The sequence below is a fragment of the Apis dorsata genome, unplaced genomic scaffold (genome assembly GCF_000469605.1).
Source record: "Apis dorsata unplaced genomic scaffold, Apis dorsata 1.3 scaffold_188, whole genome shotgun sequence".
Classification (NCBI taxonomy): domain Eukaryota; kingdom Metazoa; phylum Arthropoda; class Insecta; order Hymenoptera; family Apidae; genus Apis; species Apis dorsata.
In genome coordinates, this window is record NW_006263473.1 from 118,837 (window position 1) to 132,107 (window position 13,271).

General features: G+C 28.5%; 1 protein-coding gene and 1 long non-coding RNA gene across 3 annotated transcripts in view; one reads left to right on the plus strand and one right to left on the minus strand.

Annotated features, from left to right (window-relative positions):
* Positions 1 to 13,271, plus strand: part of LOC102671412 (cGMP-dependent protein kinase, isozyme 2 forms cD4/T1/T3A/T3B) — an 83,993-nt gene that overhangs the window by 27,125 nt on the left and 43,597 nt on the right. The gene's annotated exons all lie outside the window — the stretch shown is intronic.
* Positions 3,031 to 4,415, minus strand: LOC102671660. The gene is made up of 3 exons (XR_421583.2): positions 3,832 to 4,415; positions 3,491 to 3,749; positions 3,031 to 3,410 (listed from the first exon to the last, which is right to left on the minus strand). It is a non-coding gene; the product is annotated as an uncharacterized LOC102671660 (long non-coding RNA).

A 13,271-nucleotide genomic window follows, 5' to 3' on the forward strand; every position in this document is an offset into this window, starting at 1 on the left:
CGACGTGGTTATTGATCACGATTATATTATATTGTAATATTGCTATGGTATGCTATAATGAATGTTGTTTTTAAGGTAAAATAAGGGTTTTTGATTTTTTGTTGATTGCGTTTGATGAAAAGTATTAAAAAAAAATATTATAATTTAATATATTGATTTAAAAGTTATGTATAGATCAGTTTAAATATAAATTAAAATCTGATTCGATTGTGATTCAAAGTTAAATTTGAATATAATATAAATCAAATTAAAATTTATTAAATTAATTAATTAAATTCAAGCTCAAACATGGTAAAGGTTAATTAATCAAAATAATAATCAAAATATTTATATATTTATGAGTTGTTGGCGATTTATAGAATATTTGTAATAATATTAATTTATCTGAGTAAAATGATCGGTATAATATTTTTTTTTATTATATTTTATTTATAGAGTATTAAATATGTTCATAAAACACAAAGAATCAATTCCAAAATAAATATAAAGATTAATATACAAAACGATTGAAACTTGTTTATTAAATTATAAACAATTTGTTAAAATAAGTAGTAGATAAAGTGAGACAGATAGAATGACACAGAGCGCCGTTTGTGGCATTGTGGTGTAACAAAGATAAAGCTGTCTTTCTTTCTGCTTCTGCTTCACTTTATCTAATGCAAACTTCAATTCCTTACAATTTAATAAATAAGTCTCAATCGATATTTTTATGTATTAACTTTTATATTTGTTTTAGCCTCTAAAATCGATTCTAATAATAATAAAAGTTGATATATCAAAAATGCAATGTATATTTATAATTGTATATTTATAAACACAATTAATATTTATAAACACAATTAAATAATGATTTTTTTAATTTTTTAATTACATATTGAATATTTTATATTTTTGCATTTTTTTTCTAGTTTTTCACAAATGCATAAATATTCACAGTTTATCAATGAGAAACAGGTTCTCTGAAAAATTTTTTATGTTCAAATAATTACGAATAATGGTATACGAGGAGAAATACAAGGTTGTTTGCAATGTAAGTAGGTTGGTAATTATTATGGTTGAAGGATTCTTTGTTTGATTTTGTTATGTAGATTCATAACCTGGATGTTAAGAGGTGAAGAAAAGATATTCTTTGCAAAAATATTGAAATTTTAAAAATAATACATTTGAATAGCGATATTAACTAGAAGAATTTCTCCATTTAATTTTTATATTTAAATTTTATATATATATATATAGAAATCAGAACTTTAGAAATATAAAATTACTCAAATATTAATTAGAGATATTTATTTTTTGAAACTTTTTATATAGAATGAATTTATATGAATTTATATAAATTTTTAATATAATGTTTAATATTTTAAAATACTGCTCTGCAGTAGATTTATAATGTATACTTAGAAATAACATCTTTTTTTGTGGTATAAGCGTTTTTGCGATATCAGCTTAGGAATTCTCCGCTGAATTTTATTATGTAGATTTATATGGTATAGTTCTAAAAATATAAATTTTTTTTGTGGTGTAAGCAGTTAAGTTGAAAGATTTCTCTGTTCGATCTTATTATCCAAGTAAACTTATATAATATATATTATTTGTTCAGTAAATAAACTTCTTTGTAATATAAAATAATATTAGAAATCTATTTCTTTTCATCGATATTATAAATTTTCCTATTCGACTTTAATTTGTAATAATAAAAAGAAAAAAAAAGAAAAATCCTTGATCAAACATTTGGAAAAAATTCCAAACAAAAAAATATGTTAAAATTGATATTTAACAATCTATGTATAATTTTTTTTTATGAACACGATTAATTCTTCTTTATCGTCATAATTAATAATAATTGCTGTTATACACTTCTCACCAATTCGTTTTTAATTAGAGAAGATTATGATTTCAAAGTTAATGATATGTTAAAATTTTAATGGATAAAAATAATTTGAATAATCGCATCTCGAATAATATTTTAGCTTTCATATTATTATTTTATAAAAAATTATTAGATAAGAGTTTCCATTTATGAAAAATTTTACACGAAAATTTATATAAATTTTAAATTTTATGTTCAAATTTTCTTTACAACAAATTTTTCTTAATCATTTATGTGAAATAAGTGAACATTATTAACATAATTTTAGAATTAAAATTTTATACAAACTACAAAACTCAACAGAATTTAGAGAACATAAATAATTATTAGTGTTTCAATTTGTCTCTGTCAGAAACTCTATATTTATCTTTTAAAATATCTTAGTTATGAACAAGCTACTGAATTTATTAACATTATTTCAAGGATATTATTTAAAAACTATTTAATGTAAACATTTTTTTCACAAAAAAAATTCCAAGAATTATCGTTTAATTATCTTACTATGAATTTTATTTTTCATTTTAAATTTTTGAATAAAATTTATATCCAAATATTTGTTCAATTTTTTAAATAAATATATGATATAAATGAATAAATCCTAAATACTGCTCCACTTTAAAACGATTTTATCAAATAATTCCGAAAACCGTAATTCATTGATCCAGATACAGAAGAAAATATATCGTACATCAATGAATTCGTGAAAGCTATCGTAAACAGGTTGAACCTTCGACAAGTTTCCATTTAGGGAACTTTTTTCGCCATCGTTACAAGCTTGCCGTCCAAACTGTATGTATAGAGGTGTTATAAATTCTGCCCTTAATAAAACTAGCTTTATGCAGAACAAAATAGTCTGTTAAAAAGAAGCATCGATATCTCGCATGAATTTTCTCCTCTTCTTTCATAAAAATGAAGAAGGAAAGAGGGGATATTATAAAAAATATAAAACAGCGAATAAACTCGAAACTTCCATATAGCGCGTTTCCTAATGGTTAATTAAGCTTACATTGAATTTCCTATTCGTCGCTGTCGTTATATTATGGTTAATGAGTCGGTCATTCCAGCTTGAACGAGTCATTGGGAATGGCAGCGGGCCTAACGTGCCAGTGATTTAGCGTCCATAAAGTTTGGGAGTCTATTTTTGCCTCCTCCTACTTCATCATCATGAAGCGAGAAGAAATCTCCTTTATGCTCCTCCTCTTCTTGTACACGCAGCTTCCGCGGCTTAGAAAAAGAAAGAAACGGAGATAGAAAAGGAGGAGAGAGGGAGAGAGATAGGGAAAGACTTCTTTGGCCCACTTGCCGTGACTTGACTCGTCGAGTCGAGACTCGTTGCACTCGGCTCTGTGTTGAAACCAGTCGAGTGACGTCACGTATAATTAGTTCTTTGATTCTCTCTCTTTCTCTTTCTCTCTCTTTTTCTCTTTCTCTTTCCTCCCCCTTTTGCCCCTTTTCCTCGCTCCCAATCCCTCGAACTCTACTATTCATTTCTATTCCAACAATCTTTGTCGTTTCTGTTCAGTGATGTAATTGAATCAATCTGGAAGATTAGCAGTTTTAGATTTTGTTAATGAAAATTGCATGATCGAAGCAGTTTTATATGACGATTATTTAATATACATTGTAACGAAAGAATGTTTAATGAAAAAAAGTAGTTTGTATCCAGGAGAATCGAAATCGCATAGTAATTCACGCGTGGAAAGCGTTTATCTTTCCGAAGATATAGTACGTGTCGTATAGATATTTCATCTAGGGACAAATTGCTTGTTGTCGGCAATTCCCTAGTGTCAACTAGTAGAAACATTTCTTCGGTATTTAATCGCTCGTATCATCGACAATGTTTTCATACGTTATTCGTCACTGTTCGTATCATTGACATCTGTAAAAGATAGGTTTAATTAATAGTTTTAAAAAGACGATCATTGAAAGTACCAATTTTCCCTAGAGTGAGAATAATTTACCTCGTTAACAACCTCGGGAAACAAAGTAATCGTTTTGTACGGAGAGAAACTGTTGAATCGTTACGCATGTTCATCCAGTTCCATCGATCATTGTGCAGGCAGAGAGTTAATTAAACAGGTGTTTTTCCAAGTGCCTACTAAAATGCCATCCGGTTACGCTACTGGATGTCCCACTCTCGGCTGTTTCTATTCGTCTTTTTCTCGCCTAAGGAATTCCCTCTTTTCCGTCTCGCTCCAGGTCTCTCCTCAACAGTTCTCCCCGCCACGCTTATCTCGTCGTGGCTAAAAATAGACCCTGTCACGGCCATCGGCGACATTTTAAAAAGTTAAAGCCGCACAAGCGGTCGGACGACGAGCTTCGGACCATGCCCACGAACGAGCGAATTAGCGCCTCCTCGAGAAATCGCCGTTGACCAGTGGCGCCTCCTCGTGAACTTATTCCGCCTTTTACTCCTCCACCTGTTGCTTCCTATGAATTGTTTCCTCGATCGACTCGGTCGGTACGTGAGAAATGCATTGTGCATTCTCATCGACCGATTCGTTATATTGCAGGACGAGTATAGAATAGATAGCATCTTGTGGGATTTTACGATTATGTTTGAATTATAGTAGTAAAAAAAAATACATTAGCAAAAAATTAAATTGATGAAATCAATAGGAATTAAAAGATAATTTTCTGCTATTTTTTTATTAATTTTAATTTCTTTTGTTGTTAATTTCATTAACAATTGTTCATTAACTAATAAATCCCTAAGATTTTAAGTATATTTTCAATACAATAAAATGAAAATATTTTTAATCTCGATATTTTTATAGAAACGCAAAGAAAGGTATAAATCATAATTATCAATTTTATTAGACGCAAAATATAATGATTCACACAATTTCTCATGTTATTGATGCTAAATTTATCGATACACTATCTGTGTATTGAATGACGTTCAATAGGAGATAACATTACACGTGATAAAAGATTGACACATGTTTATCAATTAAAATATTCGTCACGGTAGCGTTATCTTCATTTCATAAAAATCTTTGTAAGAATATGAATATCTTTATCGTGCATGACGTATCGTGCGTGATCTTAATTTTTTATTTTCCTGTTTTGAATAAATTGAATCTTTAAAATATTGTATTACTATTCCATTTAAAGAAAAAAATTTTGAATAATAATATTAAATTTTTAATTCGTTCTCAACTAAATTGTCTTCCATTCGCACATTCATAAGTTATTCGTTAAAAGGACATTCGTTATATCGATTAAATTAACATAAAGAAATCGATACTTATTAATTGATTTTATATAATCAAGAAATCTAATTTATTCGCTATCTTTCAAAAATTTATTTTCTGAAATATCTATTCTTTATCTATGGATAAAAATATACGTTTCTCGATAAGCCAAGTTTAATAAATCTTTACAATTCAAGATCGATATCAATCGTAATTCCCAACGAATGTCAATACATGTTTCTTACACGTGTAATTACACGAGGGAATATTTATCTATGGATAAAAGATTTCATAACTCGTGTCGAAACGAGGCGATACATGGCCCTGGGCATCCCTGGAAATTATTCTCACTTTAGATATATTAGTAAAAGTGACACGGATAAATGGAACGACTTCCTTTCTCCCACCTACACGTGAACCTTTGAAACATTACGTAACATTTGTTGTTCGAGCTATTAGCAAAGAGCATAAGTAATTTTTCTCGAAGAGATCTTTTCTTCGACCTCGATCTATAAAAAAAATTAGGATCTCTTATTTCATTTTTTTATTCCTCGATTTTTTTTTATCTTTCATCGCAAATTGATGATTCGAAAAAATTAAAAGGACATTCAAAATTTGGAGAAATTTAAACTGTGACTTTTTTTATAGAAATTATAATCTACGAGATAGAATGAGATAGCTTTATTTACACTAGATGTCACATCGTGGCGCGCGGTGTCTCTCTATCTTCATCTCGCTTTATCTAACGCAAATTTCAATTATTTAGAGGTTATAATAAATAAAGCTCAATCGATATTTTATATCTCTTTTGTAATTCTTTTGGTTTTTAAAATTAATCCTACAAAGATATTTCATGAATATATTAATATCTAAATTTCTTTTTTACCACTCAATTTTCAATTTCATTGAAATTTTATAGATGTCATTATATTAATACTTTTCAGTGTATGTTATAAAATAGATATAAATAGACTTGAAGCATTTTAATTTTAAATCTTTTAATTTTTGATTCGTCACTCTGATAATAAAAATCATCCATCTTATAGAGATGTATCGAATAATATTGAATAGAAATTTCATCCTCTCTTTTATTTCATTTTTAAATGTGTTACGTTTGCATTTATCAAGGCCCTTTCCACTCTCTGAACCACACTTTTTCTAAATGATCGATCAAGGACATGGACTTGTTCGTACGTATTTTATTTCTCGCATCAAGTGTGTCGCTTTCGCTTTTAAATTCACTCGGCAAAAAAAAAAAATGTGGATCACTTTTACTGCTATAATTTTCACCGCTTATTTCGTTCGATAAATTAATAACTTTTTCTAAACAACGGATCGAAACAAACAACAAAATAGAAAAATATAACACAATTAATTTAAGAATCATTCAACGTGTTAAAAAATTAGAAAAAAGTTGAAAAATTCTCGAATCCATATAACTAATCCAATGATAATGCAAGATTGAATTCGATTCAATAATTCAATATCAATATCAATAAAATCCGTTGAAAAACAAAAATCGATAATCTCGCGATATTTTCATCGATAAAATGCATATCCAACAAAAAAAATCGATCCGTGTGACAATAAAATCATCGATTACGAAAATAATCTCAATTTCACGCGCGCCTCGAAATCGTACAAAGAAGAATAAACACAACGACGAACAAAGAAGACGAAAAGCTGGCACAGAAACAATTCGGTCTGAATACCTATCGTTTCCGAGAGCAACGAACTTTATAGACTGGTAAACTGATTCCAGCTCGTACTCGCGTTCGATATTCACACGCGTTTATCGCGCGGAATCGGCACTCGTCGCCATAAAAATAGCCGTCGTTTTCATTAAACCGTTATCGTTCGCATACGTGCAACGGGTTGGCGCAACCGTTCGACCGTTCGAAAACGAATCGATTTGCTACCAGCTCGATCGTAATACGCGCATCTTGGCGTTAAACTGGCCGTAAACGTGCTACGTTTTCCGCTTCACCAACTGTGACCGAAAGAAAGATCGAAGATGGAATTTCTTGCGTCGATCTTCCTCGTCAATGGGAACTCCTCACCGTGCTGTGACTATTGTGCTGCCCCCGTTCTCATGAAAATCGACTGGAAACGCTATCGTAGGAACACGTGGAAGAAAAAGTGTGTAAACATTTTCATCATTTTATTATTTATTATTCCAGTTGAAATTAATGGGATTATGAACGGTTACGTAAAGAGAAAGCAAATTTTTTTTTTCATCGATTGCATTTAGTTGCGTTTTCTTAGATATTACATTAAGCCGAGTTTACATTGGATAACTTTCGATTAATTCAAGCTGTTCAAAATACAAAATTCGATTTAAAATTAAGATTAATTAAGAGTTATCTCACATATTTGTGTACAACTTTAGACTTTATATTGTGTCGTCATGCTTCTTTCTTTTTTTTCGACTATCGTACTTGGGCAATTGTGTCCAAAGTTATATTCGCTTAATCACACTAGTGCCCTCTTGTACAGAATTGAGCAACTAATCGTGTTAGTGAATTAATAAAGAATAAGTTGTAGATTATAGGTTTCTTTTTAAATTTTTATGACAATTCAGATGTTATTCGCAATATTTATCGAAGAAAGGAACAATTAAAAGGTTAACAGCATAAAATATAAATTATAAATCCTTTTTCTTTGGATAAATTGAATTAAGATAAATAAATTATCTTACAGAAAGCACAATAGAATTCATTAGATGAGCAACACAATTTCTATGTTTAAATTATTTTCTTGTTATCAAGGAGATAAGGAGAAAAAATGTACTGTACGAGTTACATCATACTCGTATATACAATTAATTTAATTAATTAAATTAAATTATAAATATACGTGTGTATTGTGCGAAGTATATTAAACATTTAAAACGTTTCTTTGTCATCGAGATAGGTTCAATTAATTTAAATAGAATTGTATACATTTATTGACTTTTAAGTTTGTTTAATGACCTATAATCTTAGTCAGAGATTTGCTTATTGACTTGTAGCTTAATTGATTAAATGTTTCTGTGTGTTTGATTAGACTAAATTAGCAATATCAAGTGTCTTTTATCTAACAGGATGAAAGAATAGCAATTGGATCAATTATTTATAGCTTCAATATCAATTTCATAATTTATGATGGTTGAATCATTTTTAAAAAAAATTTAAAATTAAGAAAACTTAAAATTAATTTAAATTTCGAAATTTAAGTAAGTTCTCTTCTCACTTTACGGAATTCATTCTGTATGTCATCACTAAAATTTGAAAAAAATAATCTTTGCAAAAAAGAAAAAGGAATTTCAAATTTAAATTAAAATACTTTCTTATGATTCAACGATTATTCTACGTCAACTTCCAATAATAGGATCGCGATAACAGCCAAAACAACATCGGTGCAACGTTAAATTCTTTCTTTCGTCCATCGTGTGATTCAACCTTGATGGTCAATTAATCGTTTTCGTCATCACAGAGAGACGAGGGTGGAATAAAAAGACAGAATAACAAGTTTCTATTTGCACTTTACATAAAAACCAAAGCAGAATTTTTAAAATTTTCGTCGAAAGTAAAAATTATGATAACATTTAATTTCGTATATTATATTTTACATAATGTATCTTCAGAAGTGTCCACTTCAAAATTTGGATGAACCATAAATTCATTTCTTAAATATTTCCCGTAATATCTATGTGGATATTACAAGATTCACCTTGATATTAATAATTTTCTTTTTCATCGTTTCAAAAATAAGGAGAAAAAGAATCTTGAGAATATCTTTTTGCCATTTAAACATTTTTCAAATAAAATTCCATATTTATCAAAAGGCTACGCCAATGTGTCCGATCACGATGGATACGTCGCGTGCACGAGATTAATTTAACCATTTTATATTGATGGACCACGCCTCCTCGTTTGACCAAGTAAATCGACGAACCTCTTCCCTCCTGATATTCTGTTCTCGCTGATTTCGACAACGAAATCCGAATGGAAAAAAGAAACAATCATCTATCTCCTTGATTCGTCTCTAATATTTTTTCAAAACTGTTTTATCTAGAAAAAATTTTCTCGAGAAAAAATTTATCTTTTCTAATTTTAGAAACTACAATTTCTACAAACCAAACTCTTGTCTCGATTCATAAAACCTTCATAACCTAACCTCACTTCTTTAAGCTTCGAATTACCAAACTCTCAGTGCGCGCATGGGTATACATTAGCATAAATCGACAAAAAACGACGCTGTCAAATTTCCTCTCCAACAAACGCACCAAATGTGACTAATGCCAAACAATATGCGCACGCATCGCGTATGCAGTCACGCACAAGAATCCTCGACCGATTCCATTGAGCAAATTCGTCCTCATCCAAAGGCGCTTGCAAAACAATGCCGGATTCGCTAGCATCCCGCCTCATCCGCGCATGCGCGGCCGTGGTTGCGAAACGGAAACGCGAAGGTTTCGGCGGACGCCGTTTAAATAATTCAAACGATACGATTCCCGCAATGGACAGCGTGTGTTCGAAAGGATCGTGGCTACGTGCAAGTGGCCGCACACAATCCACGTCACTTATACACCTTTGTGGAGATACGTGTACGAAAAACGAGGCAAGGTCTCTCTCGTTTCGAGACCACGTACATCCTCGTCGGAACAGTGCCAGCATTTTTCTGTAAAACATTGGGTTTATGAAACGTGAATTGTACTCTTTATGGGCGATAGTGTATGTACCGTAACTCGTGAAAAATATGATATATGAAAAAGTTACGAAGGAAACAGAGGCAATTAAATTATTGCGATAAATTGAGATAATTATTCTTTTCAATCGTCGCAATTTTTTAAGGTATTTATTAAATAATAAGTAAGAGAATTTTAATAATAGTTACGTTGCGTTTATGTAATAATATTCAAGGAAATTAATTGATTAATTACACATATTATGTACTTATTTATTTATTTATTAAAATTATCGACTTGTTCTACTGCCAATTCAATCGAAATCATCCCTGTTCCTCTTAGTCTTAATTATATTTTGGCTTCGAAAACATGTTGGTTATTAAAAATAACTATATGTGCATTTAACAGTATGATTATTAATTTTTTATATATTAATTCAATAACTTAATGCGAGTTTAAATTAATTATTAATTATAAACTTTCTTCTGGATCAAAGTGATCAAAGTGACAAGTAAGGTTATTAATTAAAAAATTAAATTTTTATATATATATAATTTATATGTCTTGTTAATTAATTTTTATTATTTTCTTTAATAAGAAGAATAGAAGAATACCTCTATTAATTATTTATTTCATTTAAACGTATTTAATTTTAATAGAATGTAACTTATTTATGTATTTATTGTTATGAATATAAATAATTTTTAGTTGCCAGTTTTTAATTTAATAGAAAATATGTATGATCAAATTACGTCGTGACATTCGAGAAGCAATAAAACGTTTTATTTGAGTACATAAAGAAACAAATATAAATATATATTTCTTTCTAAAAATAGTATCAAGTAATTGCATTCGTCCAAGTAGGAATGATCATAATTTTCTGTCAATGATTCGTTTTTCCGCAACGGGAGGTTTCGTAATAAAGGAAAAAAGGAAAACAAGAAATAATCAGTTGAAAATTATGTAGTTACGTAGCAGTGATGAATAATAAGCTGTTATTTATTCGTTAAAAATAATTTTTACTCTTTTTATCATTTTATAAGATTCTTGTATTTTCTTAAATCGTCACAAAAATGAATCGACTCGATTTCGTGACGAAATTCAAGATATAAAAACGAAAATTCTAATTTATTTTAAAATTAATAAAAATATAAGAAATATATCATTTTTGTATAAAAAAAATAAATTGTAACATATGTAATCATATATGTAATCATAAACATATATTTTTAGATAATTACACATATTTTTTTACATATATATAAACCTCGCATATATTTTGCATATTTTAACATATTATATAATTGCAATATTTACATTTAATTATATTTAATAGGAATACTAACACTTTGAAAAATACAAATCAAAAAAAGATATAATTTGTCATAATAACTTTGAAATTACATCCACTTAAACCATTTCTTTTATTTATTTTAATCTTTTATTTATTTTTATTTACTTTAAAATTTAATTGTTTAATTTTCGTTGGCAAAGTTAAATTTTTATCTAACAAAATATCCATTATCGTCTATAATTATATCGCAAAAAAATTGCATCTGAAATGAATTAATTATGATACGATAAATAACGAAAATTGGATAAAAGTTATTTTCATTACGAATTCTTCGATTAATAATTCGAGAGATCATAAAAAGAAAGCGTCATGATTGCAAAATCATATTTATGTTTGTGCAGTGTAAAAATATAGATTGATCGATGATTCGTCTGATGATTCGTATTAATCATCGTCATTTGATCTTTATGAAAATTTATTACCAATTCTCGTTTTCTTTCGAGCATCGTATTAAAAATAAATACAATATCTTCTATTTGTGTCACAAACGCGTACGGAAGATGCATTTTAATTAACCCATCAGTTTTATCTCCGACAGGTTTTTAAACCGTTCCGTCTGATGTAAGATAGTTGTAATATATTGTTGTGTACCACTAGTATAATATACTACTAGTAGAGTAAAAATGATCGCTATCTTACTAAATTATGGGTTAACGTAGGTCATTATGCAACTTAAAAACGTAATGTCCATTGTGATTTTTGTACGTTGCAATTGTACATGTTGCAATTGTTTTCTTGTTATTTTTTTTTTTTAATTCTACATTTTCATTTAGTAGATTTAATACTCGTGATATTTTTATATATTTACGATAAATATAATACTTTTAATATTTTTTTGATTGCACATTTTCAACAATAATCATATATTTGCTTTTTTTCTTTTTTTTTTAAGTCTTTTATAAACACCAAATCTCTTCCCTTTATTTTAACTATGTTTTAGAGAAAATTTTTTAGTTTACTTTTGGTTCAATAACCTTTTAGTCTCACTTCAAGCTACTGTCAGCTTAAAAATAAACTAAAGAAGATGGAGATGTTAAGAAAATTACTACATATAACTCACCGAAACGTGACATTAAACAAATTATTCTCCGAATAAAAAAATTTTTTAAATTTTAAATTTCTTTTCTAAATTTACTGCGCTATATTTGTTCTAAAGCTTCGTTAGAATCTAAATATATCCGAATAATCTTTTTTTAAAGGAGGAGCAAGAAATTATCCAATTATCTCTTGCAAAGTTTAAAATCACCTGACAGATATTTGTCACTCGTCTAATTTTAGATTCAATCTATTCTCAACGAGCGGCTGGTTAAAAATTAGCATTATTTTAAATTTCTAGTGGACAGGAGTTATCTGCATTAAAGTCAATGAAGCAACTCCTCGCCTTTCTTTTAGCATACGCAACATCCAAAACAGCCCAAGTTCGTTAACCCTGTATAAACGGAACGTTGTCACATAACTGATCGTATCCTTTGCTATTCTGGTATTCTAGACAAGTATTATTACACCATACACCTTCGAAAGAACAAATATATTCCACGATTTATATTTATTTATATATATATATATACACACATATTGTTTTCATACAACAATTTTAAAGTAAGTAAGAAAATTATAATTATATCTTATTCCATTTAATTGATGAATGAAAAATCTTAATCTTAATCTTAAACTTGTGAATAACTTGAATATTTTTGAGAATATTTGAAGGTGAGGAAATTGAAATTGAAAAAAAATTAGAATTCAAACATTTTCTATAAATACGTGCAATTTATCGATAGTTGGCTTTACTATACGCGTCATTTATATCCTGTGTGTTTACATTTATTAAACATATTTGCATACACGATCGGAAAAGTTGTTTGAATGTTTCTGCTTCTTCCTTATTGTCCTCTTGGAAATATTCAATGTTCAAAGTACCCCAAAGTAAACATTTTACATATTCCTCATTAAAAATTATTGTTATTTTTTTTTTTTTTGTTCCACGGTAAATATTATTAAATCCTACGTCACATATAAAGGATATTTTCATTTTTAATTGCTTGAAAGTAGCGAGGATTTTTCTAAAATTTAACACTCATTATTAAAATTACAAAAATTGTTATTTTTTTTTATTAACCACGGTAAATATTATTAAATCCTACGTCACATAAAAGATATTTTCATTTTTAATTGCTTGAA